We start from the raw sequence: 25,762 nt of genomic DNA, 5'->3' as shown, positions 1-25,762 counted from the left end.
TTTGTTTCACAATAGATTAAATAGGACTATGGATTAAAGCATTTAATGTCAATGGCCATTCTAAGCTGAATGTGCCTGCTCTTGTCAGAACGCAGAAGTTACACAGCTTAAGGCCTCGCTAGTACCAGTGTGGGAGACTGTCTGGGAATCCGTGGTGCAGTTGAATTTTTATTATGTCGTTTAGATTTTGTTTCACAATCGATTAAAAAGGACTATGGATTAAAGCATTTAATGTCAATGGCCATTCTAAGCTGAATGTCCCTGCTCTCGTCAGATCGCAGAAGTTACACAGCTTAAGGCCTCGCTAGTATCAGTGTGGGAGACTGTCTGGGAATCCGTGGTACGGTTGACTTTTTATTATGTTGTTTAGATTTTGTTTCACAATAGATTAAATAGGACTATGGATTAAGGCTTTTAATGTCAATGGCCATTCTAAGCTGAATGTGCCTGCTCTCGTCAGATCGCAGAAGTTACACAGCTTAAGGCCTCGCTAGTACCAGTGTGGGAGACTGTCTGGGAATCCGTGGTGCGGTTGACTTTTTATTATGTTGTTTAGATTTTGTTTCACAATAGATTAATTAGGACTATGGATTAAGGCTTTTAATGTCAATGGCCATTCTAAGCTGAATGTGCCTGCTCTCGTCAGATCGCAGAAGTTACACAGCTTAAGGCCTCGCTAGTACCAGTGTGGGAGACTGTCTGGGAATCCGTGGTGCGGTTGACTTTTTATTATGTTGTTTAGATTTTGTTTCACAATCGATTAAAAAGGACTATGGATTAAAGCATTTAATGTCAATGTCCATTCTAAGCTGAATGTGCCTGCTCTCGTCAGATCGCAGAAGTTACACAGCTTAAGGCCTCGCTAGTACCAGTGTGGGCGACTGTCTGGGAATCCGTGGTGCGGTTGAATTTTTATTATGTCGTTTAGATTTTGTTTCACAATCGATTAAAAAGGACTATGGATTAAAGCATTTAATGTCAATGGCCATTCTAAGCTGAATGTCCCTGCTCTCGTCAGATCGCAGAAGTTACACAGCTTAATGCCTCGCTAGTACCAGTGTGGGAGACTGTCTGGGAATCCGTGGTGCGGCTGACTTTTTATTATGTCGTTTAGATTTTGTTTCACAATCGATTAAAAAGGACTATGGATTAAAGCATTTAATGTCAATGGCCATTCTAAGCTGAATGTGCCTGCTCTCGTCAGATCGCAGAAGTTACACAGCTTAAGGCCTCGCTAGTACCAGTGTGGGAGACTGTCTGGGAATCCGTGGTGCGGTTGACTTTTTATTATGTCGTTTAGATTTTGTTTCACAATCGATTAAAAAGGACTATGGATTAAAGCATTTGACGTCAATGGCCATTCTAAGCTGAATGTGCCTGCTCTTGTCAGAACGCAGAAGTTACACAGCTTAAGGCCTCGCTAGTACCAGTGTGGGAGACTGTCTGGGAATCCGTGGTGCGGTTGAATTTTTATTATGTCGTTTAGATTTTGTTTCACAATCGATTAAAAAGGACTATGGATTAAAGCATTTAATGTCAATGGCCATTCTAAGCTGAATGTCCCTGCTCTCGTCAGATCGCAGAAGTTACACAGCTTAAGGCCTTGCTAGTACCAGTGTGGGAGACTGTCTGGGAATCCGTGGTGCTGTTGACTTTTTATTATGCCGTTTAGATTTTGTTTCACAATAGATTAAAAAGGACTATGGATTAAATCATTTAACGTCAATGGCCATTCTAAGCTGAATGTGCCTGCTCTCGTCAGATCGCAGAAGTTACACAGCTTAAGGCCTCGCTAGTACCAGTGTGGGAGACTGTCTGGGAATCCGTGGTGCTGTTGAATTTTTATTATGTCGTTTAGATTTTGTTTCACAATCGATTAAAAAGGACTATGGATTACAGCATTTAACGTCAATGGCCATTCTAAGCTGAATGTGCCTGCTCTCGTCAGATCGCAGAAGTTACACAGCTTAAGGCCTCGCTAGTACCAGTGTGGGAGGCTGTCTGGGAATCCGTGGTGCGGTTGCCTTTTTATTATGTCGTTTAGATTTTGTTTGACAATCGATTAAAAAGGACTATGGATTAAAGTATTTCATGTCAATGGCCATTCTAAGCTGAATTTGCCTGCTTTTGTCAGATCGCAGAAGTTACACAGCTTAAGGCCTCGCTAGTACCAGTGTGGGAGACTGTCTGGGAATCCGTGGTGCGGTTGACTTTTTATTATGTCGTTTAGATTTTGTTTCACAATCGATTAAAAAGGACTATGGATTAAAGCATTTAATGTCAATGGCCATTCTAAGCTGAATGTTCCTGCTCTCGTCAGATCGCAGAAGTTACACAGCTTAAGGCCTCGCTAGTACCAGTGTGGGAGACTGTCTGGGAATCAGTGGTGCGGTTGACTTTTTATTATGTCGTTTAGATTTTGTTTCACAATCGATTAAAAAGGACTATGGATTAAAGCATTTAATGTCAATGGCCATTCTAAGCTGAATGTGCCTGCTCTCGTCAGATCGCAGAAGTTACACAGCTTAAGGCCTCGCTAGTACCAGTGTGGGAGACTGTCTGGGAATCCGTGGTGAAGTTGACTTTTTATTATGTCGTTTAGATTTTGTTTCACAATAGATTAAATAGGACTATGGATTAAAGCATTTAACGTCAATGGCCATTCTAAGCTGAATGTGCCTGCTCTCGTCAGAACGCAGAAGTTACACAGCTTAAGGCCTCGCTAGTACCAGTGTGGGAGACTGTCTGGGAATCCGTGGTGCGGTTGAATTTTTATTATGTCGTTTAGATTTTGTTTCACAATCGATTAAAAAGGACTATGGATTAAAGCATTTAATGTCAATGGCCATTCTAAGCTGAATGTCCCTGCTCTCGTCAGATCGCAGAAGTTACACAGCTTAAGGCCTCGCTAGTACCAGTGTGGGAGACTGTCTGGGAATCCGTGGTGCGGTTGACTTTTTATTATGTTGTTTAGATTTTGTTTCACAATAGATTAAATAGGACTATGGATTAAGGCTTTTAATGTCAATGGCCATTCTAAGCTGAATGTGCCTGCTCTCGTCAGATCGCAGAAGTTACACAGCTTAAGGCCTCGCTAGTACCAGTGTGGGAGACTGTCTGGGAATCCGTGGTGCGGTTGACTTTTTATTATGTCGTTTAGATTTTGTTTCACAATCGATTAAAAAGGACTATGGATTAAAGCCTTTAATGTCAATGGCCATTCTAAGCTGGATGTGCCTGCTCTCGTTAGATCGCAGAAGTTACACAGCTTAACGCCTCCATAGTACCAGTGTGGGAGACTGTCTGGGAATCCGTGGTGCGGTTGACTTTTTATTATGTCGTTTAGATTTTGTTTCACAATCGATTAAAAAGGACTATGGATTAAAGCCTTTAATGTCAATGGCCATTCTAAGCTGGATGTGCCTGCTCTCGTTAGATCGCAGAAGTTACACAGCTTAACGCCTCGATAGTACCAGTGTGGGAGACTGTCTGGGAATCCGTGGTGCGGTTGACTTTTTATTATGTCGTTTAGATTTTGTTTCACAATAGATTAAATAGGACTATGGATTAAAGCATTTAACGTCAATGGCCATTCTAAGCTGAATGTGCCTGCTCTCGTCAGATCGCAGAAGTTACACAGCTTAAGGCCTCGCTAGTACCATTGTGGGAGACTGTCTGGGAATCCGTGGTGCGGTCGAATTTTTATTATGTCGTTTAGATTTTGTTTCACAATCGATTAAAAAGGACTATGGATTAAAGCATTTAATGTCCATGGCCATTCTAAGCTGAATGTCCCTGCTCTCGTCAGATCGCAGAAGTTACACAGCTTAAGGCCTCGCTAGTACCAGTGTGGGAGACTGTCTGGGAATCCGTGGTGCGGTTGACTTTTTATTATGTCGTTTAGATTTTGTTTCACAATCGATTAAAAAGGACTATGGATTAAAGCATTTAATGTCAATGGCCATTCTAAGCTGAATGTGCCTGCTCTCGTCAGATCGCAGAAGTTACACAGCTTAAGGCCTCGCTAGTACCAGTGTGGGAGACTGTCTGGGAATCCGTGGTGCGGTTGAATTTTTATTATGTCGTTTAGATTTTGTTTCACAATCGATTAAAAAGGACTATGGATTAAAGCTTTTAATGTCAATGGCCGTTCTAAGCTGAATGTGCCTGCTCTCGTCAGATCGCAGAAGTTACACAGCTTAAAGCCTCGCTAGTACCAGTGTGGGAGACTGTCTGGGAATCCGTGGTGCGGTTGACTTTTTATTATGTCGTTTAGATTTTGTTTCACAATAGATTAAATAGGACTATGGATTAAAGCATTTAACGTCAATGGCCATTCTAAGCTGAATGTGCCTGCTCTCGTCAGATCGCAGAAGTTACACAGCTTAAGGCCTCGCTAGTACCAGTGTGGGAGACTGTCTGGGAATCAGTGGTGCGGTTCACTTTTTATTATGTCGTTTAGATTTTTTTTCACAATCGATTAAAAAGGACTATGGATTAAAGTATTTAATGTCAATGGCCATTCTAAGCTGAATGTGCCTGCTTTCGTCAGATCGCAGAAGTTACACAGCTTAAGGCCTCGCTAGTACCAGTGTGGGAGCCTGTCTGGGAATCCGTGGTGCGGTTGACTTTTTATTATGTCGTTTAGATTTTGTTTCACAATAGATTAAATAGGACTATGGATTAAAGCATTTAACGTCAATGGCCATTCTAAGCTGAATGTGCCTGCTCTTGTCAGAACGCAGAAGTTACACAGCTTAAGGCCTCGCTAGTACCAGTGTGGGAGACTGTCTGGGAATCCGTGGTGCGGTTGAATTTTTATTATGTCGTTTAGATTTTGTTTCACAATCGATTAAAAAGGACTATGGATTAAAGCATTTAATGTCAATGGCCATTCTAAGCTGAATGTCCCTGCTCTCGTCAGATCGCAGAAGTTACACAGCTTAAGGCCTCGCTAGTACCAGTGTGGGAGACTGTCTGGGAATCCGTGGTGCGGTTGACTTTTTATTATGTCGTTTAGATTTTGTTTCACAATAGATTAAATAGGACTATGGATTAAAGCATTTAACGTCAATGGCCATTCTAAGCTGAATGTGCCTGCTCTCGTCAGATCGCAGAAGTTACACAGCTTAAGGCCTCGCTAGTACCAGTGTGGGAGACTGTCTGGGAATCCGTGGTGCGGTTGACTTTTTATTATGCCGTTTAGATTTTGTTTCACAATAGATTAAATAGGACTATGGATTAAATCATTTAACGTCAATGGCCATTCTAAGCTGAATGTGCCTGCTCTCGTCAGATCGCAGAAGTTACACAGCTTAAGGCCTCGCTAGTACCAGTGTGGGAGACTGTCTGGGAATCCGTGGTGCGGTTGAATTTTTATTATGTCGTTTAGATTTTGTTTCACAATAGATTAAATAGGACTATGGATTAAAGCATTTAACGTCAATGGCCATTCTAAGCTGAATGTGCCTGCTCTCGTCAGATTGCAGAAGTTACAAAGCTTAATGCCTCGCTAGTACCAGTGTGGGAGACTGTCTGGGAATCCGTGGTGCGGTTGACTTTTTATTATGTCGTTTAGATTTTGTTTCACAATCGATTAAAAAGGACTATGGATTAAAGCATTTAATGTCAATGGCCATTCTAAGCTGAATGTGCCTGCTCTCGTCAGATCGCAGAAGTTACACAGCTTAAGGCCTCACTAGTACCAGTGTGGGAGACTGTCTGGGAATCCGTGGTGCGGTTGACTTTTTATTATGTCGTTTAGATTTTGTTTCACAATCGATTAAAAAGGACTATGGATTAAAGCATTTAATGTCAATGGCCATTCTAAGCTGAATGTGCCTGCTTTCGTCAGATTGCAGAAGTTACACAGCTTAACCCCTTAAGGACGCAGCCTAGTTTGGGCCTTAAGGCTCAGAGCCCATTTTTCAAATCTGACATGTTTCAATTTATGTGGTAATAACGTCGTAATGCTTAAACCTATCCAAGCGATTCTGAGATTGTTTTCTCGTGACACTTTGGGCTTCATGTTCGTGGTAAAATTTGGTCGATATATTCAGTCTTTATTTGTGAAAAATTGCAAAATTTAGAGAAAATTTACAAAAAATAGCATTTTTCAGAATTTAAATGCATCTGCTTGAAAAACAGACGGTTATACCACCCAAAATAGTTACTAGTTCACATTTCCCATATGTCTACTTTTGATTGGCATCGTTTTTTGAACATTCTTTTATTTTTCTTGGACGTTACAAGGCTTAGAACATAAACAGCAATTTCTCATATTCTTAAGAAAATTTCAAAAGCCTTTTTTTGAAGGTGCCAGTTCAGTTCTGAAGTGGATTTGAGGGGACTATGTGTTAGAAACCCCCATAAAACACCCCATTTTAAAAACTAGACCCCTCAAAGTATTCAAAACAGCATATAGAAAGTTTTTTAACCCTTCAGGCATTTCACAGGAATTAAAGCAAAGTGGAAATTAAATTTGCAAATTTCATTTTTTCTGCTGAATTTCAATTTTATTCAATTTTTTTTTAGTAACAGAGAAGGTTTTACCAGAGAAACACTACTAAATATGTATTGTCCAGATTCTGCAGTTTTTAGAAATGTCCCACATGTGGCCCTACTGCGCTCGTGGACTAAAACACAAGCCCTAGAAGCAAAGAAGCACCTAGTGCATTTTGAGGCCTCTTTTTTATTAGAATATATTTTAGGCAGCATGCCAGGTTTGAAGAGGCGTTGAGGTATCAAAACAATGGAAACCCACCAGAAGTGACCCCATTTTGGAAATTACACCCCTCAAGGAATTCATTTATGGTTTTTGTTATCATTTTGACCGCACAGTTTTTTCACAGCACCTATTTGAATTGGGCTGTGAAATGAAAAAAATGATATTTTTTCCAATAAAATGTCATTTTTGATCAAATTTTCTTATTTTCACAGGGAACAACATACCCCATTTTGTTGCCCAATTTGTCCTTAGTGCGGCAATACCCCATTTGTGGTGATAAACTGCCGTTTGGGCCCATGGGAGGGCTCAGAAGGAAAGGAGCGCTATGTGTTTGTTGGAGTCCAGATTTTGCTGGATTGGTTTTCGGGTGCCATGTCGCATTTGCAGAGCCCCAGAGGTATCAAAGCAATGGAAACCCACCAGAAGTGACCCCATTTTGGAAACTACACCCCTCAAGGAATTCATTTATGGTTTTTGTTATCATTTTGACCGCACAGGTTTTTCACAGCACCTATTTGAATTGGGCTGTGAAATGAAAAAAATTATATTTTTTCCAATAAGATGTCATTTTTGATCAAAATTTCTTATTTTCACAGGGAACAACATACCCCATTTTGTTGCCCAATTTGTCCTTAGTGCGGCAATACCCCATTTGTGGTGATAAACTGCCGTTTGGGCCCATGGGAGGGCTCAGACGGAAAGGAGCGCTATGTGTTTGTTGGAGTCCAGATTTTGCTGGATTGGTTTTCGGGTGCCATGTTGCATTTGCAGAGCCCCAGAGGTATCAAAGCAATGGAAACCCACCAGAAGTGACCCCATTTTGGAAACTACACCCCTCAAGGAATTCATTTATGGTTTTTGTTATCATTTTGACCGCACAGTTTTTTCACAGCACCTATTTGAATTGGGCTGTGAAATGAAAAAAATGATATTTTTTCCAATAAGATGTCATTTTTGATCAAAATTTCTTATTTTCACAAGGAACAACATACCCCATTTTGTTGCCCAATTTGTCCTTAGTGCGGCAATACCCCATTTGTGGTGATAAACTGCCCTTTGGGCCCATGGGAGGGCTCAGAAGGAAAGGACCACCATTTGGCCTACTGGAGCTTTTCTGGTGCTAAGTCATGTGTGCAGAAGCCCCTGAGGTACCAGTACAGTTGAAACCCCCGAGAAGTGACCCCATTTTAAAAACTACACCCCTTAAGACATTCATCTAGAGGTGTAGTGAGCATTTTGACCCCACAGGTACTGTGTAAAAGATAATGCGCAGCAGATGGTGCAGTGTGAGATTTGCAATTTTATATATGTATATGCCATTTCAGTGTCCAATATAGTGTGCCAAGCATGCGCCACCGGAGATATACACCCCTTAAATTGTAATGTGGGTTCTCCTGGGTACGACAATACCCTACATGTGGCTGTTATCAGCTGCCTGGGCATACGGCAGGGCTCAGAAGGGAAAGATGAGGGGGGTAAGCTGTGCGGAGTGCATCAGGGTAAATTGAAAATCAAGGGATGTATGATACATTTTAAAACAATCTTTTATACAGAGCCCTGGTTTTTCGGGACACGTGTCACATTGGTATATTGTGTTCTTCCTTATCCCCCTCTTATAGCAGACTCTGCACCTCTTTTGACTCTTTCCCTTTCCACCGGTTTGGGGACCTTCTCCTGGAAAGTGTTGCCCTGGTACGATGCGCCCCCCCTTCCTGGTCCCTAAAGATTAGATCTTGAAATTCCAGGAAAGTTCCCCTCTGGCCTGCACATCGACGTAGCACATACGCATTGTACAAAGCCATCTGTATGATGTGCCCGGCCAGCTTCTTATACCTCACCGCATGGCGCTGTAGGGCTTCAGGACTTGATTTGACAAGTCCATCCCTCCCATGTACCTATTGTAGTCCAGGATGAAGTCTGGTTTTGGGGTGGCCTTTCCTTCATATATCCTAAACCTGTAGGTATACCCTGATGCACTCTCGCACAGCTTATACATCTTCACGCCATACCTTGCCCTCTTACCTGGCAGGTACTGGCGGAATTGAACCCTCCCTTTAAAATGTACCAGGGACTCATCAATAGAAAAACACTTCTCGGGGGTGTATGCTTGGGAAAACCGGGCACTGGAACGGTCTAATAGGGGTCTCCGTTTATACAAACGGTCAAAACTGGGGTCATCTCGGAGTGGGCACGGCTCATTATCAGTATAATGTAAGAAGCGAAGTATTGCCTCATTTATTTATTTTTTTAGGTTCCAGTTCATTTCTGAAGTTGCTTTGAGGGGCCCATATATTAGAAACCCCTATCAAACACCCCATTTTAGAAACTAGACCCCTCAAAGTATTCACAACAGCATTTAGAAAGTTTATGAACCCTTTAGGTGTTTCACAGAAATTTAGAGGTGAAATTTACTCTTTTTATACCATTTTTTTTATAACACAAAAGGATTTATCAGAGAAACGCAACTCAATACTTATTGCCCAGATTCTGCAGTTTAGAGAAATATCCCACATGTGGCCCTCGGGCGGTAATGGACTGAAGCACCGGCCTCCGAAGCAAAGGAGCACCTAGCGGATTTTGAGCCCTCTTTTTTATTAGGCACCATGTCCGGTTTGAAGAGGTCTTGTGGTGCCAAAACATTGGAAACCCCCCAAAAGTGACCCCAATTTGGAAACTAGACCCCTTGAGGAATCCATTGTAGTTTTCATGGGGTGCATGCGGCTTTTTGATCAGTTTTTATTCCATTTTTAGGTGGCGTGGTGACTAATAAACAGCAATTCTACTATTGTTTTTGTATACTTTTTTTTTTACAGCGTTCACCGTGCGCTATAAATGATATATTAACTTTATTCTGCGTGGCGATACGATTACGGCGATACCAGATGTTTATAGTTTTTTTTTATGTCTTATGGCGTTTGCACAATAAAATACGTTTTGTAAACAATCATTCACTTTTTGTGTTACCTTATTCTAAGAGCCATAACGTTTTTATTTTTCAATCAATAAAGCCGTGCGAGGACTTATTTTTTGCGTAACGAACTGTATTTTCCATCAGTACCATTTTTAGGTACATGCGACTTTTTGATCTCTTTTTATTCCATTTTTTGGGAGGTGAAGTGACCAAACAATTGTGATTGTGGTACGGTTTATTAATATTTTTTTTTACGGCGTTCACCGTGCGGGATAAATAACAAAATAATTTTGTAGTTCAGGCCGTTACGGACGCGGCGATACCAATTATGTATAGTTTATTTGTTTGTTTATATATTTTTATTAATAATAAAGGCCTGATAAGGGAAAAAGTGGGACTTTTACTTTTATTACTTTTAAAACTTTTATTTTCTTATTTTTACACATCTTTTTTACTTTATTACTTTGTCCCACTAGGGGACATGAGGGCAGGAGGCCCTGATCGCTATTCTAATACACTGCACTACATGCGTAGTGCAGTGTATTAGAACTGTCAGCTACTCACTGACAGCAAGCATAGTGGGTCCTGACGTTGTCAGGACCCACTAGGCTTCCGTCTATGGCATAGCCGGACGCCATTGTTTGGTGTCCGGTTGCCATAGTCACCATCGCCGGCCGCTATCGCGTAGCAGGCCGGCGATGGCAGCTTAACCCCTAAAAAGCCGCGATCTCTATAGAACGCGGCTTTTAAGGGGTTAATCAGCGGGGACACAGCGATCGGTCCCCGCTGTAGGAGCTGTGACAGCTGCTGAACAAGACAGCAGCGTCACAGCTCCTGTATGTGTCGGGAGGACGGCCGAAACGGCCGTTACTCCCGAGACGTACTATTACGGCATGGAGCGCGAACGATACAGCTGCCATGACGTAATAGTACGTCAAGGAGCGGGAAGGGGTTAAGGCCTCGCTAGTACCAGTGTGGGAGACTGTCTGGGAATCCGTGGTGCGGTTGAATTTTTATTATGTCGTTTAGATTTTGTTTCACAATCGATTAAAAAGGACTATGGATTAAAGCATTTAATGTCAAAGGCCATTCTAAGCTGAATGTGCCTGCTCTCGTCAGATCGCAGAAGTTACACAGCTTAAGGCCTCGCTAGTACCAGTGTGGGAGACTGTCTGGGAATCCGTGGTGCGGTTGACTTTTTATTATGTCGTTTAGATTTTGTTTCACAATAGATTAAATAGGACTATGGATTAAAGCATTTAACGTCAATGGCCATTCTAAGCTGAATGTGCCTGCTCTCGTCAGATCGCAGAAGTTACACAGCTTAAGGCCTCGCTAGTACCAGTGTGGGAGGCTGTCTGGGAATACGTGGTGGGGTTGCCTTTTTATTATGTCGTTTAGATTTTGTTTCACAATCGATTAAAAAGGACTATGGATTAAAGTATTTAATGTCAATGGCCATTCTAAGCTGAATGTGCCTGCTTTCGTCAGATCGCAGAAGTTACACAGCTTAAGGCCTCGCTAGTACCAGTGTGGGAGACTGTCTGGGAATCCGTGGTGCGGTTGACCTTTTATTATGTCGTTTAGATTTTGTTTCACAATAGATTAAATAGGACTATGGATTAAAGCATTTAACGTCAATGGCCATTCTAAGCTGAATGTGCCTGCTCTTGTCAGAACGCAGAAGTTACACAGCTTAAGGCCTCGCTAGTACCAGTGTGGGAGACTGTCTGGGAATCCGTGGTGCTGTTGAATTTTTATTATGTCGTTTAGATTTTGTTTCACAATCGATTAAAAAGGACTATGGATTAAAGCATTTAATGTCAATGGCCATTCTAAGCTGAATGTCCCTGCTCTCGTCAGATCGCAGAAGTTACACAGCTTAAAGCCTCGCTAGTACCAGTGTGGGAGACTGTCTGGGAATCCGTGGTACGGTAGACTTTTTATTATGTTGTTTAGATTTTGTTTCACAATAGATTAAATAGGACTATGGATTAAAGCATTTAAAGTCAATGGCCATTCTAAGCTGAATGTGCCTGCTCTCGTCAGATCGCAGAAGTTACACAGTTTAAGGCCTCGCTAGTACCAGTGTGGGAGACTGTCTGGGAATCCGTGGTGCGGTTGAGTTTTTATTATGTCGTTTAGATTTTGTTTCACAATCGATTAAAAAGGACTTTGGATTAAAGCATTTAATGTCAGTGGCCATTCTAAGCTGAATGTGGCTGCTCTCGTCAGATCGCAGAAGTTACACAGCTTAAGGCCTCGCTAGTACCAGTGTGGGAGACTGTCTGGGAATCCGTGGTGCGGTTGACTTTTTATTATGTTGTTTAGATTTTGTTTCACAATAGATTAATTAGGACTATGGATTAAGGCTTTTAATGTCAATGGCCATTATAAGCTGAATGTGCCTGCTCTCGTCAGATCGCAGTAGTTACACAGCTTAAGGCCTCGCTAGTACTAGTGTGGGAGACTGTCTGGGAATCCGTGGTGCGGTTGACCTTTTATTATGTCGTTTAGATTTTGTTTCACAATAGATTAAATAGGACTATGGATTAAAGCATTTAACGTCAATGGCCATTCTAAGCTGAATGTGCCTGCTCTTGTCAGAACGCAGAAGTTACACAGCTTAAGGCCTCGCTAGTACCAGTGTGGGAGACTGTCTGGGAATCCGTGGTGCTGTTGAATTTTTATTATGTCGTTTAGATTTTGTTTCACAATCGATTAAAAAGGACTATGGATTAAAGCATTTAATGTCAATGGCCATTCTAAGCTGAATGTCCCTGCTCTCGTCAGATCGCAGAAGTTACACAGCTTAAGGCCTCGCTAGTACCAGTGTGGGAGACTGTCTGGGAATCCGTGGTACGGTAGACTTTTTATTATGTTGTTTAGATTTTGTTTCACAATAGATTAAATAGGACTATGGATTAAAGCATTTAAAGTCAATGGCCATTCTAAGCTGAATGTGCCTGCTCTCGTCAGATCGCAGAAGTTACACAGCTTAAGGCCTCTGCTAGTACCAGTGTGGGAGACTGTCTGGGAATCCGTGGTGCGGTTGACTTTTTATTATGTTGTTTAGATTTTGTTTCACAATAGATTAATTAGGACTATGGATTAAGGCTTTTAATGTCAATGGCCATTATAAGCTGAATGTGCCTGCTCTCGTCAGATCGCAGAAGTTACACATCTTAAGGCCTCGCTAGTACCAGTGTGGGAGACTGTCTGGGAATCCGTGGTGCGGTTGACCTTTTATTATGTCGTTTAGATTTTGTTTCACAATAGATTAAATAGGACTATGGATTAAAGCATTTAACGTCAATGGCCATTCTAAGCTGAATGTGCCTGCTCTTGTCAGAACGCAGAAGTTACACAGCTTAAGGCCTCGCTAGTACCAGTGTGGGAGACTGTCTGGGAATCCGTGGTGCTGTTGAATTTTTATTATGTCGTTTAGATTTTGTTTCACAATCGATTAAAAAGGACTATGGATTAAAGCATTTAATGTCAATGGCCATTCTAAGCTGAATGTCCCTGCTCTCGTCAGATCGCAGAAGTTACACAGCTTAAGGCCTCGCTAGTACCAGTGTGGGAGACTGTCTGGGAATCCGTGGTACGGTAGACTTTTTATTATGTTGTTTAGATTTTGTTTCACAATAGATTAAATAGGACTATGGATTAAAGCATTTAAAGTCAATGGCCATTCTAAGCTGAATGTGCCTGCTCTCGTCAGATCGCAGAAGTTACACAGCTTAAGGCCTCGCTAGTACCAGTGTGGGAGACTGTCTGGGAATCCGTGGTGCGGTTGACTTTTTATTATGTTGTTTAGATTTTGTTTCACAATCGATTAAAAAGGACTATGGATTAAAGCATTTAATGTCAATGTCCATTCTAAGCTGAATGTGCCTGCTCTCGTTAGGTCGCAGAAGTTACGCAGCTTAATGCCTCGCTAGTACCAGTGTGGGAGACTGTCTGGGAATCCGTGGTGCGGTTGACTTTTTATTATGTTGTTTCGATTTTGTTTCACAATAGATTAAATAGGACTATGGATTAAAGCATTTAAAGTCAATGGCCATTCTAAGCTGAATGTGCCTGCTCTCGTCAGATCGCAGAAGTTACACAGCTTAAGGCCTCGCTAGTACCAGTTTTGGAGACTGTCTGGGAATCCGTGGTGCGGTTGAATTTTTATTATGTCGTTTAGATTTTGTTTCACAATCGATTAAAAAGGACTATGGATTAAAGCATTTAATGTCAATGGCCATTCTAAGATGAATGTCCCTGCTCTCGTCAGATCGCAGAAGTTACACAGCTTAAGGCCCCGCTAGTACCAGTGTGGGAGACTGTCTGGGAATCCGTGGTGCGGTTGACTTTTTATTATGTCGTTTAGATTTTGTTTCACAATCGATTAAAAAGGACTATGGATTAAAGCATTTAATGTCAATGGCCATTCTAAACTGAATGTGCCTGCTCTCGTCAGATCGCAGAAGTTACACAGCTTAAGGACTCGCTAGTACCAGTGTGGGAGACTGTCTGGGAATCAGTGGTGCGGTTGACTTTTTATTATGTCGTTTAGATTTTGTTTCACAATCGATTAAAAAGGACTATGGATTAAAGCATTTAATGTCAATGGCCATTCTAAGCTGAATGTGCCTGCTCTCGTCAGATCGCAGAAGTTACACAGCTTAAGGCCTCGCTAGTACCAGTGTGGGAGACTGTCTGGGAATCCGTGGTGCGGTTGACTTTTTATTATGTCGTTTAGATTTTGTTTCACAATCGATTAAAAAGGACTATGGATTAAAGCATTTAATGTCAATGGCCATTCTAAGCTGAATGTGCCTGCTCTCGTCAGATCGCAGAAGTTACACAGCTTAAGGCCTCGCTAGTACCAGTGTGGGAGACTGTCTGGGAATCCGGGGTGCGGTTGATTTCTTATTATGTCATTTAGATTTTGTTTCACAATCGATTAAAAAGGACTATGGATTAAAGCATTTAATGTCAATGGCCATTCTAAGCTGAATGTGCCTGCTTTCGTCAGATCGCAGAAGTTACACAGCTTAAGGCCTCGCTAGTACCAGTGTGGGAGACTGTCTGGGAATCCGTGGTGCGGTTGACTTTTTATTATGTCGTTTAGATTTTGTTTCACAATAGATTAAATAGGACTATGGATTAAAGCATTTCATATCAATGGCCATTCTAAGCTGAATGTGCCTGCTCTCGTCAGAACGCAGAAGTTACACAGCTTAAGGCCTCGCTAGTACCAGTGTGGGAGACTGTCTGGGACTCCGTGGTGCGGTTGAATTTTTATTATGTCGTTTAGATTTTGTTTCACAATCGATTAAAAAGGACTATGGATTAAAGCATTTAATGTCAATGGCCATTCTAAGCTGAAAGTCCCTGCTCTCGTCTGATCGCAGAAGTTACACAGCTTAAGGCCTCGCTAGTACCAGTGTGGGAGACTGTCTGGGAATCCGTCGTGCGGTTGAATTTTTATTATGTCGTTTAGATTTTGTTTCACAATAGATTAAATAGGACTATGGATTAAAGCATTTAACATCAATGGCCATTCTAAGCTGAATGTGCCTGCTCTCGTCAGATCGCAGAAGTTACACAGCTTAAGGCCTCGCTTGTACCAGTGTGGGAGACTGTCTGGGAATCCGTGGTGCGGTCGACTTTTTATTATGTCGTTTAGATTTTGTTTCACAATCGATTAAAAAGGACTATGGATTAAAGCATTTAATGTCAATGGCCGTTCTAAGCTGAATGTGCCTGCTCTCGTCAGATCGCAGAAGTTACACAGCTTAAGGCCTCGCTAGTACCAGTGTGGGAGACTGTCTGGGAATCCGTGGTGCGGTTGACTTTTTATTATGTCGTTTAGATTTTGTTTCACAATCGATTAAAAAGGACTATGGATTAAAGCATTTAATGTCAATGGCCGTTCTAAGCTGAATGTGCCTGCTCTCGTCAGATCGCAGAAGTTACACAGCTTAAGGCCTCGCTAGTACCAGTGTGGGAGACTGTCTGGGAATCCGTGGTGCGGTTGACTTTTTATTATGTCGTTTAGATTTTGTTTCACAATCGATTAAAAAGGACTATGGATTAAAGCATTTAATGTCAATTGCCATTCTAAGCTGAATGTGCCTGCTCTCGTCAGATCGCAGAAGTTACACAGCTTAAGGCCTCGCTAGTACCAGTGTGGGAGACTGTCTGGGAATCCGGGGTGCGGTTGACTTTTTATTATGTCGTTTAGATTTTGTTTCACAATAGATTAAATAGGACTATGGATTAAAGCATTTCACGTCAATGGCCATTCTAAGCTGAATGTGCCTGCTCTCGTCAGAACGCAGAAGGTACACAGCTTAAACCCTCGCTAGTACCAGTGTGGGAGACTGTCTGGGAATCCGTGGTGCGGTTGCATTTTTATTATGTCGTTTAGATTTTGTTTCACAATCGATTATAAAGGACTATGGATTAAAGCAATTAATGGCAATTGCCATTCTAAGCTGAAAGTCCCTGCTCTCGTCAGATCGCAGAAGTTACACAGCTTAAGGCCTCGCTAGTACCAGTGTGGGAGACTGTCTGGGAATCCGTGGTGCGGTTGACTTTTTATTATGTTGTTTAGATTTTGTTTCACAATAGATTAAATAGGACTATGGATTAAGGCTTTTAATGTCAATGGCCATTCTAAGCTGAATGTGCCTGCTCTCGTCAGATCGCAGAAGTTACACAGCTTAAGGCCTCGCTAGTACCAGTGTGGGAGACTGTCTGGGAATCCGTGGTGCGGTTGACTTTTTATTATGTTGTTTAGATTTTGTTTCACAATAGATTAAATAGGACTATGGATTAAAGCATTTAACGTCAATGGCCATTCTAAGCTGAATGTGCCTGCTCTCGTCAGATCGCAGAAGTTACACAGCTTAAGGCCTCGCTAGTACCAGTGTGGGAGACTGTCTGGGAATCCGTGGTGCGGTTGACTTTTTATTATGTCGTTTAGATTTTGTTTCACAATCGATTAAAAAGGACTATGGATTAAAGCCTTTAATGTCAATGGCCATTCTAAGCTGAAAGTCCCTGCTCTCGTCAGATCGCAGAAGTTACACAGCTTAAGGCCTCGCTAGTACCAGTGTGGGAGACTGTCTGGGAATCCGTGGTGCGGTTGACTTTTTATTATGTTGTTTAGATTTTGTTTCACAATAGATTAAATAGGACTATGGATTAAGGCTTTTAATGTCAATGGCCATTCTAAGCTGAATGTGCCTGCTCTCGTCAGATCGCAGAAGTTACACACCTTAAGGCCTCGCTAGTACCAGTGTGGGAGACTGTCTGGGAATCCGTGGTGCGGTTGACTTTTTATTATGTCGTTTAGATTTTGTTTCACAATCGATTAAAAAGGACTATGGATTAAAGCATTTAATGTCAATGGCCATTCTAAGCTGGATGTACCTGCTCTCGTTAGATCGCAGAAGTTACACAGCTTAACGCCTCGCTAGTACCAGTGTGGGAGACTGTCTGGGAATCCGTGGTGCGGTTGACTTTTTATTATGTCGTTTAGATTTTGTTTCACAATAGATTAAATAGGACTATGGATTAAAGCATTTAACGTCAATGGCCATTCTAAGCTGAATGTGCCTGCTCTCGTCAGATCGCAGAAGTTACATAGCTTAAGGCCTCGCTAGTACCAGTGTGGGAGACTGTCTGGGAATCCGTGGTGCGGTTGACTTTTTATTATGTCGTTTAGATTTTGTTTCACAATCGATTAAAAAGGACTATGGATTAAAGCATTTAATGTCAATGGCCATTCTAAGCTGAAAGTCCCTTCTCTCGTCAGATCGCAGAAGTTACACAGCTTAATGCCTCGCTAGTACCAGTGTGGGAGACTGTCTGGGAATCCGTGGTGCGTTTGACTTTTTATTATGTTGTTTAGATTTTGTTTCACAATAGATTAAATAGGACTATGGATTAAAGCATTTAACATCAATGGCCATTCTAAGCTGAATGTGCCTGCTCTCGTCAGATCGCAGCAGTTACACAGCTTAAGGCCTCGCTAGTACCAGTGTGGGAGACTGTCTGGGAATCCGTGGTGCGGTCTAATTTTTATTATGTCGTTTAGATTTTGTTTCACAATCGATTAAAAAGGACTATGGATTAAAGCATTAAATGTCAATGGCCATTCTAAGCTGAATGTCCCTGCTCTCGTCGGATCGCAGAAGTTACACAGCTTAAGGCCTCGCTTGTACCAGTGTGGGAGACTGTCTGGGAATCCGTGGTTCTGTTGACTTTTTATTATGTCGTTTAGATTTTGTTTCACAATCGATTAAAAAGGACTATGGATTAAAGCATTTAATGTCAATGGCCATTCTAAGCTGAATGTGCCTGCTCTCGTCAGATCGGAGAAGTTACACAGCTTAAGGCCTCGCTAGTACCAGTGTGGTAGACTGTCTGGGAATCCGTGGTGCGGTTGACTTTTTATTATGTCGTTTAGATTTTGTTTCACAATCGATTAAAAAGGACTATGGATTAAAGCATTTAATGTCAATGGCCATTCTAAGCTGAATGTGCCTGCTCTCGTCAGATCGCAGAAGTTACACAGCTTAAGGCCTCGCTAGTACCAGGGTGGGAGACTGTCTGGGGGTGCGGTTGACTTTTTATTATGTCGTTTAGATTTTGTTTCACAATAGATTAAATAGGACTATGGATTAAAGCATTTCACGTCAATGGCCATTCTAAGCTGAATGTGCCTGCTCTCGTCAGAACGCAGAAGGTACACAGCTTAAAGCCTCGCTAGTACCAGTGTGGGAGACTGTCTGGGAATCCGTGGTGCGGTTGCATTTTTATTATGTCGTTTAGATTTTGTTTCACAATCGATTAAAAAGGACTATGGATTAAAGCATTTAATGTCAATGGCCATTCTAAGCTGAATGTCCCTGCTCTCGTCAGATCGCAGAAGTTACACAGCTTAAGGCCTCGCTTGTACCAGTGTGGGAGACTGTCTGGGAATCCGTGGTGCGGTTGACTTTTTATTATGTCGTTTAGATTTTGTTTCACAATCGATTAAAAAGGACTATGGATTAAAGCATTTAATGTCAATGGCCATTCTAAGCTGAATGTGCCTGCTCTCGTCAGATCGCAGAAGTTACACAGCTTAAGGCCTCGCTAGTACCAGTGTCGGAGACTGTCTGGGAATCCGTGGTGCGGTTGACATTTTATTATGTCGTTTAGATTTGGTTTCACAATCGATTAAAAAGGACTATGGATTAAAGCATTTAATGTCAATGGCCATTCTAAGCTGAATGTGCCTGCTCTCGTCAGATCGCAGAAGTTACACAGCTTAAGGCCTCGCTAGTACCAGTGTGGGAGACTGTCTGGGAATCCGGGGTGCGGTTGACTTTTTATTATGTCGTTTAGATTTTGTTTCACAATAGATTAAATAGGACTATGGATTAAAGCATTTCACGTCAATGGCCGTTCTAAGCGGAATGTGCCTGCTCTCGTCAGAACGCAGAAGGTACACAGCTTAAAGCCTCGCTAGTACCAGTGTGGGAGACTGGCTGGGAATCCGTGGTGCGGTTGCATTTTTATTATGTCGTTTAGATTTTGTTTCACAATCGATTAAAAAGGACTATGGATTAAAGCATTTAATGGCAATTGCCATTCTAAGCTGAAAGTCCCTGCTCTCGTCAGATCGCAGAAGTTACACAGCTTAAGGCCTCGCTAGTACCAGTGTGGGAGACTGTCTGGGAATCCGTGGTGCGGTTGACTTTTTATTATGTTGTTTAGATTTTGTTTCACAATAGATTAAATAGGACTATGGATTAAGGCTTTTAATGTCAATGGCCATTCTAAGCTGAATGTGCCTGCTCTCGTCAGATCGCAGAAGTTACACAGCTTAAGGCTTCGCTAGTACCAGTGTGGGAGACTGTCTGGGAATCAGTGGTGCGGTTGAATTTTTATTATGTCGTTTAGATTTTGTTTCACAATCGATTAAAAAGGACTATGGATTAAAGCATTTAATGTCAATGGCCATTCTAAGCTGAATGTCCCTGCTCTCGTCAGATCGCAGAAGTTACACAGCTTAAGGCCTTGCTAGTACCAGTGAGGGAGACTGTCTGGGAATCCGTGGTGCGGTTGACTTTTTATTATGTTGTTTAGATTTTGTTTCACAATCGATTAAAAAGGACTATGGATTAAAGCATTTAATGTCAATGGCCATTCTAAGCTGAATGTGCCTGCTCTCGTCAGACCGCAGAAGTTACACAGCTTAAGGCCTCGCTAGTACCAGTGTGGGAGACTGTCTGGGAATCCGTGGTGCGGTTGACTTTTTATTATGTCATTTAGATTTTGTATCACAATCGATTAAAAAGGACTATGGATTAACACATTTAATGTCAATGGCCATTCTAAGCTGAATGTGCCTGCTCTCGTCAGATCGCAGAAGTTACACAATTTAAGGCCTCGCTAGGACGAGTGTGGGAGACTGTCTGGGAATCCGTGGTGCGGTTGACTTTATATTATGTCGTTTAGATTTTGTTTCACAATCGATTAAAAAGGACTATGGATTAAAGCATTTAAAGTCAATGGCCATTCTAAGCTGAATGTGCCTGCTCTCGTTAGATCGCAGAAGTTACACAGCTTAACGCCTCGCTAGTACCAGTGTGGGAGACTGTCTGGGAATCCGTGGTGCTGTTGACTTTTTATTATGTCGTTTAGATTTTGTTTCACAATAGATTAAATAGGACTATGGATTAAAACATTTAACGTCAATGGCCATTCTAAGCTGAATGTGCCTGCTCTCGTCAGATCGCAGAAGTTACACAGCTTAAGGTCTCGCTAGTACCAGTGTGGGAGACTGTCTGGGAATCCGTGGTGTGGTTGAATTTTTATTATGTTTTTTAGATTTTGTTTCACAATCGATTAAAAAGGACTATGGATTAAAGCATTTAATGTCAATGGCCATTCTAAGCTGAATGTCCCTGCTCTCGTCAGATCGCAGAAGTTACACAGCTTAAGGCCTCGCTAGTACCAGTGTGGGAGACTGTCTGGGAATCCGTGGTGCGGTTGACTTTTTATTATGTCGTTTAGATTTTGTTTCACAATCGATTAAAAAGGACTATGGATTAAAGCATGTAATGTCAATGGCCATTCTAAGCTGAATGTGTCTGCTCTCGTCAGATCGCAGAAGTTACACAGCTTAAGGCCTCGCTAGGTCCAGTGTGGGAGACTGTCTGGGAATCTGTGGTGCGGTTGACTTTTTATTATGTTGTTTAGATTTTGTTTCACAATAGATTAAATAGGACTATGGATTAAGGCTTTTAATGTCAATGGCCATTCTAACCTGAATGTGCCTGCTCTCGTCAGATCGCAGAAGTTATACAGCTTAAGTCCTCGCTAGTACCAGTGTGGGAGACTGTCTGGGAATCCGTGGTGCGCTTGACTTTTTATTATGTCGTTTAGATTTTGGTTCACAATCGATTAAAAAGGACTATGGATTAAAGCATTTAATGTCAATGGCCATTCTAAGCTGAATGTGCCTGCTCTCGTTAGATCGCAGAAGTTACACAGCTTAAGGCCTCGCTAGTACCAGTGTGGGAGACTGTCTGGGAATCCGTGGTGCGGTTGACTTTTTATTATGTCGTTTAGATTTTGTTTCACAATCGATTAAAAAGGACTATGGATTAAAGCATTTAATGTCAATGGCCATTCTAAGCTGAATGTGCCTGCTCTCGTTAGACCGCAGAAGTTACACAGCTTAACACCTCGCTAGTACCAGTTTGTGAGACTGTCTGGGAATCCGTGGTGCGGTTGACTTTTTACTATGTCGTTTAGATTTTGTTTCACAATAGATTAAATAGGACTATGGATTAAAGCATTTAACCTCAAAGGCCATTCCAAGCTGAATTTGCCTGCTCTCGTCAGATCGCAGAAGTTACACAGCTTAAGGCCTCGCTAGTACCAGTGTGGGAGACTGTCTGGGAATCCGTGGTGCGGTTGAATTTTTATTATGTCGTTTCGATTTTGTTTCACAATTGATTAAAAAGGACTATGGATTAAAGCATTTAATGTCAATGGCCATTCTAAGCTGAATGTCCCTGCTCTCGTCAGATCGCAGAAGTTACACAGTTTAAGGCCTCGCTAGTACCAGTGTGGGAGACTGTCTGGGAATCCGTGGTGCGGTTGACTTTTTATTATGTCATTTAGATTTTGTTTCACAATCGATTAAAAAGGACTATGGATTAACGCATTTAATGTCAATGGCCATTCTAAGCTGAATGTGCCTGCTCTCGTCAGATCGCAGAAGTTACACAGCTTAAGGCCTCGCTAGTACCAGTGTGGGAGACTGTCTGGGAATCCGTGGTGCGGTTGACTTTTTATTATGTCGTTTAGATTTTGTTTCACAATCGATTAAAAAGGACTATGGATTAAAGCATTTAATGTCAATGGCCATTCTAAGCTGAATGTGCCTGCTCTCATTAGATCGCAGAAGTTACACAGCTTAACGACTCGCTAGTACCAGTGTGGGAGACTGTCTGGGAATCCGTGGTGCGGTTGACTTTTTATTATGTCGTTTAGATTTTGTTTCACAATAGATTAAATAGGACTATTGATTAAAGCATTTAACGTCAATGGCCATTCTAAGCTGAATGTGCCTGCACTCGTCAGATCGCAGAAGTTACACAGCTTAAGGCCTCGCTAGTACCAGTGTGGGAGACTGTCTGGGAATACGTGGTGCGGTTGAATTTTTATTATGTCGTTTAGATTTTGTTTCACAATCGATTAAAAAGGACTATGGATTAAAGCATTTAATGTCAATGGCCATTCTAAGCTGAATGTCCCTGCTCTCGTCAGATCGCAGAAATTACACAGCTTAAGGCCTCACTAGTACCAGTGTGGGAGACTGTCTGGGAATCCGTGGTGCGGTTGACTTTTTATTATGTCGTTTAGATTTTGTTTCACAATCGATTAAAAAGGACTATGGATTAAAGCATTTAATGTCAATGGCCATTCTAAGCTGAATGTGTCTGCTCTCGTCAGATCGCAGAAGTTACACAGCTTAAGGCCTCGCTAGTACCAGTGTGGGAGACTGTCTGGGAATCCGTGGTGCGGTTGACTTTTTATTATGTTGTTTAGATTTTGTTTCACAATAGATTAAATAGGACTATGGATTAAGGCTTTTAATGTCAATGGCCATTCTAACCTGAATGTGCCTGCTCTCGTCAGATCGCAGAAGTTATACAGCTTAAGGCCTTGCTAGTACCAGTGTGGGAGACTGTCTGGGAATGCGTGGTGCGCTTGACTTTTTATTATGTCGTTTAGATTTTGTTTCACAATCGATTAAAAAGGACTATGGATTAAAGCATTTAATGTCAATGGCCATTCTAAGCTGAATGTGCCTGCTCTCGTTAGATCGCAGAAGTTACACAGCTTAAGGCCTCGCTAGTACCAGTGTGGGAGACTGTCTGGGAATCCGTGGTGCTGTTGAATTTTTATTATGTCGTTTAGATTTTATTTCACAATCGATAAAAAAGGACTATGGATTAAAGCATTTAATGTCAATGGCCATTCTAAGCTGAATGTGCTTGCTCTCGTCAGATCACAGAAGTTACACAGCTTAAGGCCTCGCTAGTACCATTGTGGGAGACTGTCTGGGAATCCGTGGTGCGGTTGACTTTCTATTATGTCGTTTAGATTGTGTTTCACAATAGATTAAATAGGACTATGGATTAAAGCATTTAACGTTAATGGCCATTCTAAGCTGAATGTGCTTGCTCTCGTCAGATCACAGAAGTTACACAGCTTAAGGCCTCGCTAGTACCAGTATGGGAGACTGTCTGAGAATCCGTGGTGCGGTTGCCTTTTATTATGTCGTTTAGATTTTGTTTCACAATCGATTAAGAAGGACTATGGATTAAAGCATTTAATGTCAATGGCCATTCTAAGCTGAATGTCCCTGCTCTCGTCAGATCGCAGAAGTTACACAGCTTAAGGCCTCGCTAGTACCAGTGTGGGAGACTGTCTGGGAATCCGTAGTGCGGTTGACTTTTTATTATGTCGTTTAGATTTTGTTTCACAATCGATTAAAAAGGACTATGGATTAAAGCATTTAATGTCAATGGCCATTCTAAGCTGAATGTGTCTGCTCTCGTCAGATCGCAGAAGTTACACAGCTTAAGGCCTCGCTAGTACCAGTGTGGGAGACTGTCTGGGAATCCGTGATGCGGTTGACTTTTTATTATGTTGTTTAGATTTTGTTTCACAATAGATTAAATAGGACTATGGATTAAGGCTTTTAATGTCAATGGCCATTCTAAGCTGAATGTGCCTGCTCTCGTCAGATCGCAGAAGTTACACAATTTAAGGCCTCGCTAGGACCAGTGTGGGAGACTGTCTGGGAATCCGTGGTGCGGTTGACTTTTTATTATGTCGTTTAGATTTTGTTTCACAATCGATTAAAAAGGACTATGGATTAAAGCATTTAAAGTCAATGGCCATTCTAAGCTGAATGTGCCTGCTCTCGTTAGATCGCAGAAGTTACACAGCTTAACGCCTCGCTAGTACCAGTGTGGGAGACTGTCTGGGAATCCGTGGTGCGGTTGACTATTTATTATGTAGTTTAGATTTTGTTTCACAATAGATTAAATAGGACTATGGATTAAAGCATTTAACGTCAATGGCCATTCTAAGCTGAATGTGCCTGCTCTCGTCAGATCGCAGAAGTTACACAGCTTAAGGTCTCGCTAGTACCAGTGTGGGAGACTGTCTGGGAATCCGTGGTGTGGTTGAATTTTTATTATGTTGTTTAGATTTTGTTTCACAATCGATTAAAAAGGACTATGGATTAAAGCATTTAATGGCAATGGCCATTCTAAGCTGAATGTCCCTGCTCTCGTCAGATCGCAGAAGTTACACAGCTTAAGGCCTCGCTAGTACCACTGTGGGAGACTGTCTGGGAATCCGTGGTGCGGTTGACTTTTTATTATGTCGTTTAGATTTTGTTTCACAATCGATTAAAAAGGACTATGGATTAAAGCATGTAATGTCAATGGCCATTCTAAGCTGAATGTGTCTGCTCTCGTCAGATCGCAGAAGTTACACAGCTTAAGGCCTCGCTAGTACCAGTGTGGGAGACTGTCTGGGAATCCGTGGTGCGGTTGACTTTTTATTATGTTGTTTAGATTTTGTTTCACAATAGATTAAATAGGACTATGGATTAAGGCTTTTAATGTCAATGGCCATTCTAACCTGAATGTGCCTGCTCTCGTCAGATCGCAGAAGTTATACAGCTTAAGTCCTCGCTAGTACCAGTGTGGGAGACTGTCTGGGAATCCGTGGTGGGCTTGACTTTTTATTATGTCGTTTAGATTTTGGTTCACAATCGATTAAAAAGGACTATGGATTAAAGCATTTAATGTCAATGGCAATTCTAAGCTGAATGTGCCTGCTCTCGTTAGATCGCAGAAGTTACACAGCTTAAGGCCTCGCTAGTACCAGTGTGGGAGACTGTCTGGGAATCCGTGGTGCGGTTGACTTTTTATTATGTCGTTTAGATTTTGTTTCACAATCGATTAAAAAGGACTATGGATTAAAGCATTTAACGTCAATGGCCATTCTAAGCTGAATGTGCCTGCTCTCGTTAGATCGCAGAAGTTACACAGCTTAACGCCTCGCTAGTACCAGTTTGTGAGACTGTCTGGGAATCCGTGGTGCGGTTGACTTTTTACTATGTCGTTTAGATTTTGTTTCACAATAGATTAAATAGGACTATGGATTAAAGCATTTAACCTCAAAGGCCATTCTAAGCTGAATTTGCCTGCTCTCGTCAGATCGCAGAAGTTACACAGCTTAAGGCCTCGCTAGTACCAGTGTGGGAGACTGTCTGGGAATCCGTGGTGCGGTTGAATTTTTATTATGTCGTTTAGATTTTGTTTCACAATTGATTAAAAAGGACTATGGATTAAAGCATTTAATGTCAATGGCCATTCTAAGCTGAATGTCCCTGCTCTCGTCAGATCGCAGAAGTTACACAGTTTAAGGCCTCGCTAGTACCAGTGTGGGAGACTGTCTGGGAATCCGTGGTGCGGTTGACTTTTTATTATGTCGTTTAGATTTTGTTTCACAATCGATTAAAAAGGACTATGGAT

General features: G+C 41.8%; 94 pseudogenes; all 94 read left to right on the top strand.

Moving 5' to 3' along the window:
• The first annotated feature begins 47 nt into the window (after positions 1-47).
• On the top strand, positions 48-166 carry LOC142673117 (5S ribosomal RNA; annotated as a pseudogene).
• A 67-nt stretch (positions 167-233) lies between these two features.
• LOC142679053 (5S ribosomal RNA) lies at positions 234-352 on the top strand (annotated as a pseudogene).
• Positions 353-419: 67 nt separating this feature from the next.
• Positions 420-538, top strand: LOC142666625 (5S ribosomal RNA; annotated as a pseudogene).
• Positions 539-605: 67 nt separating this feature from the next.
• Positions 606-724, top strand: LOC142666584 (5S ribosomal RNA; annotated as a pseudogene).
• A 67-nt stretch (positions 725-791) lies between these two features.
• LOC142691306 (5S ribosomal RNA) lies at positions 792-910 on the top strand (annotated as a pseudogene).
• A 67-nt stretch (positions 911-977) lies between these two features.
• LOC142707353 (5S ribosomal RNA) lies at positions 978-1,096 on the top strand (annotated as a pseudogene).
• A 67-nt stretch (positions 1,097-1,163) lies between these two features.
• On the top strand, positions 1,164-1,282 carry LOC142666530 (5S ribosomal RNA; annotated as a pseudogene).
• A 67-nt stretch (positions 1,283-1,349) lies between these two features.
• On the top strand, positions 1,350-1,468 carry LOC142671639 (5S ribosomal RNA; annotated as a pseudogene).
• Positions 1,469-1,535: 67 nt separating this feature from the next.
• Positions 1,536-1,654, top strand: LOC142735810 (5S ribosomal RNA; annotated as a pseudogene).
• A 67-nt stretch (positions 1,655-1,721) lies between these two features.
• LOC142736759 (5S ribosomal RNA) lies at positions 1,722-1,840 on the top strand (annotated as a pseudogene).
• A 67-nt stretch (positions 1,841-1,907) lies between these two features.
• Positions 1,908-2,026, top strand: LOC142738233 (5S ribosomal RNA; annotated as a pseudogene).
• Positions 2,027-2,093: 67 nt separating this feature from the next.
• On the top strand, positions 2,094-2,212 carry LOC142697871 (5S ribosomal RNA; annotated as a pseudogene).
• A 67-nt stretch (positions 2,213-2,279) lies between these two features.
• Positions 2,280-2,398, top strand: LOC142735929 (5S ribosomal RNA; annotated as a pseudogene).
• Positions 2,399-2,465: 67 nt separating this feature from the next.
• LOC142737796 (5S ribosomal RNA) lies at positions 2,466-2,584 on the top strand (annotated as a pseudogene).
• Positions 2,585-2,651: 67 nt separating this feature from the next.
• Positions 2,652-2,770, top strand: LOC142735002 (5S ribosomal RNA; annotated as a pseudogene).
• A 67-nt stretch (positions 2,771-2,837) lies between these two features.
• LOC142725854 (5S ribosomal RNA) lies at positions 2,838-2,956 on the top strand (annotated as a pseudogene).
• A 67-nt stretch (positions 2,957-3,023) lies between these two features.
• On the top strand, positions 3,024-3,142 carry LOC142666472 (5S ribosomal RNA; annotated as a pseudogene).
• A 67-nt stretch (positions 3,143-3,209) lies between these two features.
• Positions 3,210-3,328, top strand: LOC142707990 (5S ribosomal RNA; annotated as a pseudogene).
• A 67-nt stretch (positions 3,329-3,395) lies between these two features.
• Positions 3,396-3,514, top strand: LOC142677149 (5S ribosomal RNA; annotated as a pseudogene).
• A 67-nt stretch (positions 3,515-3,581) lies between these two features.
• LOC142679552 (5S ribosomal RNA) lies at positions 3,582-3,700 on the top strand (annotated as a pseudogene).
• Positions 3,701-3,767: 67 nt separating this feature from the next.
• LOC142737569 (5S ribosomal RNA) lies at positions 3,768-3,886 on the top strand (annotated as a pseudogene).
• Positions 3,887-3,953: 67 nt separating this feature from the next.
• LOC142736510 (5S ribosomal RNA) lies at positions 3,954-4,072 on the top strand (annotated as a pseudogene).
• Positions 4,073-4,139: 67 nt separating this feature from the next.
• Positions 4,140-4,258, top strand: LOC142686254 (5S ribosomal RNA; annotated as a pseudogene).
• A 67-nt stretch (positions 4,259-4,325) lies between these two features.
• Positions 4,326-4,444, top strand: LOC142678898 (5S ribosomal RNA; annotated as a pseudogene).
• Positions 4,445-4,511: 67 nt separating this feature from the next.
• Positions 4,512-4,630, top strand: LOC142666678 (5S ribosomal RNA; annotated as a pseudogene).
• A 67-nt stretch (positions 4,631-4,697) lies between these two features.
• LOC142671628 (5S ribosomal RNA) lies at positions 4,698-4,816 on the top strand (annotated as a pseudogene).
• A 67-nt stretch (positions 4,817-4,883) lies between these two features.
• Positions 4,884-5,002, top strand: LOC142725843 (5S ribosomal RNA; annotated as a pseudogene).
• A 67-nt stretch (positions 5,003-5,069) lies between these two features.
• Positions 5,070-5,188, top strand: LOC142666419 (5S ribosomal RNA; annotated as a pseudogene).
• Positions 5,189-5,255: 67 nt separating this feature from the next.
• LOC142736509 (5S ribosomal RNA) lies at positions 5,256-5,374 on the top strand (annotated as a pseudogene).
• A 253-nt stretch (positions 5,375-5,627) lies between these two features.
• LOC142723275 (5S ribosomal RNA) lies at positions 5,628-5,746 on the top strand (annotated as a pseudogene).
• A 4,970-nt stretch (positions 5,747-10,716) lies between these two features.
• LOC142737098 (5S ribosomal RNA) lies at positions 10,717-10,835 on the top strand (annotated as a pseudogene).
• Positions 10,836-10,902: 67 nt separating this feature from the next.
• Positions 10,903-11,021, top strand: LOC142697406 (5S ribosomal RNA; annotated as a pseudogene).
• Positions 11,022-11,088: 67 nt separating this feature from the next.
• LOC142735522 (5S ribosomal RNA) lies at positions 11,089-11,207 on the top strand (annotated as a pseudogene).
• Positions 11,208-11,274: 67 nt separating this feature from the next.
• On the top strand, positions 11,275-11,393 carry LOC142735551 (5S ribosomal RNA; annotated as a pseudogene).
• A 67-nt stretch (positions 11,394-11,460) lies between these two features.
• LOC142705711 (5S ribosomal RNA) lies at positions 11,461-11,579 on the top strand (annotated as a pseudogene).
• A 67-nt stretch (positions 11,580-11,646) lies between these two features.
• Positions 11,647-11,765, top strand: LOC142666829 (5S ribosomal RNA; annotated as a pseudogene).
• A 67-nt stretch (positions 11,766-11,832) lies between these two features.
• LOC142672158 (5S ribosomal RNA) lies at positions 11,833-11,951 on the top strand (annotated as a pseudogene).
• Positions 11,952-12,018: 67 nt separating this feature from the next.
• On the top strand, positions 12,019-12,137 carry LOC142670633 (5S ribosomal RNA; annotated as a pseudogene).
• Positions 12,138-12,204: 67 nt separating this feature from the next.
• On the top strand, positions 12,205-12,323 carry LOC142735550 (5S ribosomal RNA; annotated as a pseudogene).
• A 67-nt stretch (positions 12,324-12,390) lies between these two features.
• On the top strand, positions 12,391-12,509 carry LOC142665999 (5S ribosomal RNA; annotated as a pseudogene).
• Positions 12,510-12,576: 67 nt separating this feature from the next.
• LOC142682747 (5S ribosomal RNA) lies at positions 12,577-12,696 on the top strand (annotated as a pseudogene).
• A 67-nt stretch (positions 12,697-12,763) lies between these two features.
• LOC142694883 (5S ribosomal RNA) lies at positions 12,764-12,882 on the top strand (annotated as a pseudogene).
• A 67-nt stretch (positions 12,883-12,949) lies between these two features.
• LOC142735548 (5S ribosomal RNA) lies at positions 12,950-13,068 on the top strand (annotated as a pseudogene).
• A 67-nt stretch (positions 13,069-13,135) lies between these two features.
• Positions 13,136-13,254, top strand: LOC142665995 (5S ribosomal RNA; annotated as a pseudogene).
• A 67-nt stretch (positions 13,255-13,321) lies between these two features.
• LOC142666357 (5S ribosomal RNA) lies at positions 13,322-13,440 on the top strand (annotated as a pseudogene).
• A 253-nt stretch (positions 13,441-13,693) lies between these two features.
• LOC142676498 (5S ribosomal RNA) lies at positions 13,694-13,812 on the top strand (annotated as a pseudogene).
• Positions 13,813-13,879: 67 nt separating this feature from the next.
• On the top strand, positions 13,880-13,998 carry LOC142665708 (5S ribosomal RNA; annotated as a pseudogene).
• A 253-nt stretch (positions 13,999-14,251) lies between these two features.
• LOC142666301 (5S ribosomal RNA) lies at positions 14,252-14,370 on the top strand (annotated as a pseudogene).
• A 67-nt stretch (positions 14,371-14,437) lies between these two features.
• Positions 14,438-14,556, top strand: LOC142736031 (5S ribosomal RNA; annotated as a pseudogene).
• Positions 14,557-14,623: 67 nt separating this feature from the next.
• LOC142735907 (5S ribosomal RNA) lies at positions 14,624-14,742 on the top strand (annotated as a pseudogene).
• Positions 14,743-14,809: 67 nt separating this feature from the next.
• LOC142686753 (5S ribosomal RNA) lies at positions 14,810-14,928 on the top strand (annotated as a pseudogene).
• Positions 14,929-14,995: 67 nt separating this feature from the next.
• LOC142700420 (5S ribosomal RNA) lies at positions 14,996-15,114 on the top strand (annotated as a pseudogene).
• Positions 15,115-15,181: 67 nt separating this feature from the next.
• On the top strand, positions 15,182-15,300 carry LOC142688713 (5S ribosomal RNA; annotated as a pseudogene).
• Positions 15,301-15,367: 67 nt separating this feature from the next.
• LOC142736013 (5S ribosomal RNA) lies at positions 15,368-15,486 on the top strand (annotated as a pseudogene).
• Positions 15,487-15,553: 67 nt separating this feature from the next.
• On the top strand, positions 15,554-15,672 carry LOC142736012 (5S ribosomal RNA; annotated as a pseudogene).
• Positions 15,673-15,739: 67 nt separating this feature from the next.
• LOC142737647 (5S ribosomal RNA) lies at positions 15,740-15,858 on the top strand (annotated as a pseudogene).
• A 253-nt stretch (positions 15,859-16,111) lies between these two features.
• Positions 16,112-16,230, top strand: LOC142735607 (5S ribosomal RNA; annotated as a pseudogene).
• A 67-nt stretch (positions 16,231-16,297) lies between these two features.
• Positions 16,298-16,416, top strand: LOC142666232 (5S ribosomal RNA; annotated as a pseudogene).
• A 67-nt stretch (positions 16,417-16,483) lies between these two features.
• LOC142666175 (5S ribosomal RNA) lies at positions 16,484-16,602 on the top strand (annotated as a pseudogene).
• A 67-nt stretch (positions 16,603-16,669) lies between these two features.
• LOC142716290 (5S ribosomal RNA) lies at positions 16,670-16,788 on the top strand (annotated as a pseudogene).
• Positions 16,789-16,855: 67 nt separating this feature from the next.
• On the top strand, positions 16,856-16,974 carry LOC142736817 (5S ribosomal RNA; annotated as a pseudogene).
• Positions 16,975-17,041: 67 nt separating this feature from the next.
• On the top strand, positions 17,042-17,160 carry LOC142665720 (5S ribosomal RNA; annotated as a pseudogene).
• Positions 17,161-17,227: 67 nt separating this feature from the next.
• Positions 17,228-17,346, top strand: LOC142735793 (5S ribosomal RNA; annotated as a pseudogene).
• A 253-nt stretch (positions 17,347-17,599) lies between these two features.
• On the top strand, positions 17,600-17,718 carry LOC142709364 (5S ribosomal RNA; annotated as a pseudogene).
• A 67-nt stretch (positions 17,719-17,785) lies between these two features.
• Positions 17,786-17,904, top strand: LOC142671517 (5S ribosomal RNA; annotated as a pseudogene).
• A 67-nt stretch (positions 17,905-17,971) lies between these two features.
• LOC142704935 (5S ribosomal RNA) lies at positions 17,972-18,090 on the top strand (annotated as a pseudogene).
• A 432-nt stretch (positions 18,091-18,522) lies between these two features.
• Positions 18,523-18,641, top strand: LOC142736739 (5S ribosomal RNA; annotated as a pseudogene).
• A 67-nt stretch (positions 18,642-18,708) lies between these two features.
• Positions 18,709-18,827, top strand: LOC142737623 (5S ribosomal RNA; annotated as a pseudogene).
• A 67-nt stretch (positions 18,828-18,894) lies between these two features.
• Positions 18,895-19,013, top strand: LOC142724455 (5S ribosomal RNA; annotated as a pseudogene).
• Positions 19,014-19,266: 253 nt separating this feature from the next.
• Positions 19,267-19,385, top strand: LOC142735606 (5S ribosomal RNA; annotated as a pseudogene).
• Positions 19,386-19,452: 67 nt separating this feature from the next.
• Positions 19,453-19,571, top strand: LOC142692389 (5S ribosomal RNA; annotated as a pseudogene).
• Positions 19,572-19,638: 67 nt separating this feature from the next.
• LOC142670390 (5S ribosomal RNA) lies at positions 19,639-19,757 on the top strand (annotated as a pseudogene).
• Positions 19,758-19,824: 67 nt separating this feature from the next.
• LOC142728722 (5S ribosomal RNA) lies at positions 19,825-19,943 on the top strand (annotated as a pseudogene).
• Positions 19,944-20,196: 253 nt separating this feature from the next.
• LOC142736291 (5S ribosomal RNA) lies at positions 20,197-20,315 on the top strand (annotated as a pseudogene).
• A 67-nt stretch (positions 20,316-20,382) lies between these two features.
• Positions 20,383-20,501, top strand: LOC142695612 (5S ribosomal RNA; annotated as a pseudogene).
• A 67-nt stretch (positions 20,502-20,568) lies between these two features.
• Positions 20,569-20,687, top strand: LOC142725821 (5S ribosomal RNA; annotated as a pseudogene).
• Positions 20,688-21,126: 439 nt separating this feature from the next.
• On the top strand, positions 21,127-21,245 carry LOC142724875 (5S ribosomal RNA; annotated as a pseudogene).
• A 439-nt stretch (positions 21,246-21,684) lies between these two features.
• On the top strand, positions 21,685-21,803 carry LOC142736093 (5S ribosomal RNA; annotated as a pseudogene).
• A 67-nt stretch (positions 21,804-21,870) lies between these two features.
• On the top strand, positions 21,871-21,989 carry LOC142666116 (5S ribosomal RNA; annotated as a pseudogene).
• Positions 21,990-22,242: 253 nt separating this feature from the next.
• Positions 22,243-22,361, top strand: LOC142666795 (5S ribosomal RNA; annotated as a pseudogene).
• Positions 22,362-22,428: 67 nt separating this feature from the next.
• Positions 22,429-22,547, top strand: LOC142730798 (5S ribosomal RNA; annotated as a pseudogene).
• A 67-nt stretch (positions 22,548-22,614) lies between these two features.
• On the top strand, positions 22,615-22,733 carry LOC142736297 (5S ribosomal RNA; annotated as a pseudogene).
• Positions 22,734-22,800: 67 nt separating this feature from the next.
• LOC142708440 (5S ribosomal RNA) lies at positions 22,801-22,919 on the top strand (annotated as a pseudogene).
• A 67-nt stretch (positions 22,920-22,986) lies between these two features.
• LOC142717230 (5S ribosomal RNA) lies at positions 22,987-23,105 on the top strand (annotated as a pseudogene).
• Positions 23,106-23,172: 67 nt separating this feature from the next.
• On the top strand, positions 23,173-23,291 carry LOC142676251 (5S ribosomal RNA; annotated as a pseudogene).
• A 252-nt stretch (positions 23,292-23,543) lies between these two features.
• LOC142666412 (5S ribosomal RNA) lies at positions 23,544-23,662 on the top strand (annotated as a pseudogene).
• A 67-nt stretch (positions 23,663-23,729) lies between these two features.
• Positions 23,730-23,848, top strand: LOC142690985 (5S ribosomal RNA; annotated as a pseudogene).
• A 253-nt stretch (positions 23,849-24,101) lies between these two features.
• On the top strand, positions 24,102-24,220 carry LOC142680419 (5S ribosomal RNA; annotated as a pseudogene).
• A 67-nt stretch (positions 24,221-24,287) lies between these two features.
• On the top strand, positions 24,288-24,406 carry LOC142695601 (5S ribosomal RNA; annotated as a pseudogene).
• A 67-nt stretch (positions 24,407-24,473) lies between these two features.
• On the top strand, positions 24,474-24,592 carry LOC142665361 (5S ribosomal RNA; annotated as a pseudogene).
• A 67-nt stretch (positions 24,593-24,659) lies between these two features.
• LOC142736296 (5S ribosomal RNA) lies at positions 24,660-24,778 on the top strand (annotated as a pseudogene).
• Positions 24,779-25,031: 253 nt separating this feature from the next.
• Positions 25,032-25,150, top strand: LOC142736275 (5S ribosomal RNA; annotated as a pseudogene).
• Positions 25,151-25,403: 253 nt separating this feature from the next.
• LOC142700932 (5S ribosomal RNA) lies at positions 25,404-25,522 on the top strand (annotated as a pseudogene).
• A 67-nt stretch (positions 25,523-25,589) lies between these two features.
• LOC142736092 (5S ribosomal RNA) lies at positions 25,590-25,708 on the top strand (annotated as a pseudogene).
• The last annotated feature ends 54 nt before the right edge of the window (positions 25,709-25,762 follow it).

The sequence above is a fragment of the Rhinoderma darwinii genome, chromosome 1, assembly GCF_050947455.1.
Source record: "Rhinoderma darwinii isolate aRhiDar2 chromosome 1, aRhiDar2.hap1, whole genome shotgun sequence".
NCBI lineage: Eukaryota > Metazoa > Chordata > Amphibia > Anura > Rhinodermatidae > Rhinoderma > Rhinoderma darwinii.
The sequence above is the reverse complement of the archived record's forward strand: the minus strand, read 5'-3'. Positions and strand labels throughout refer to the sequence as shown.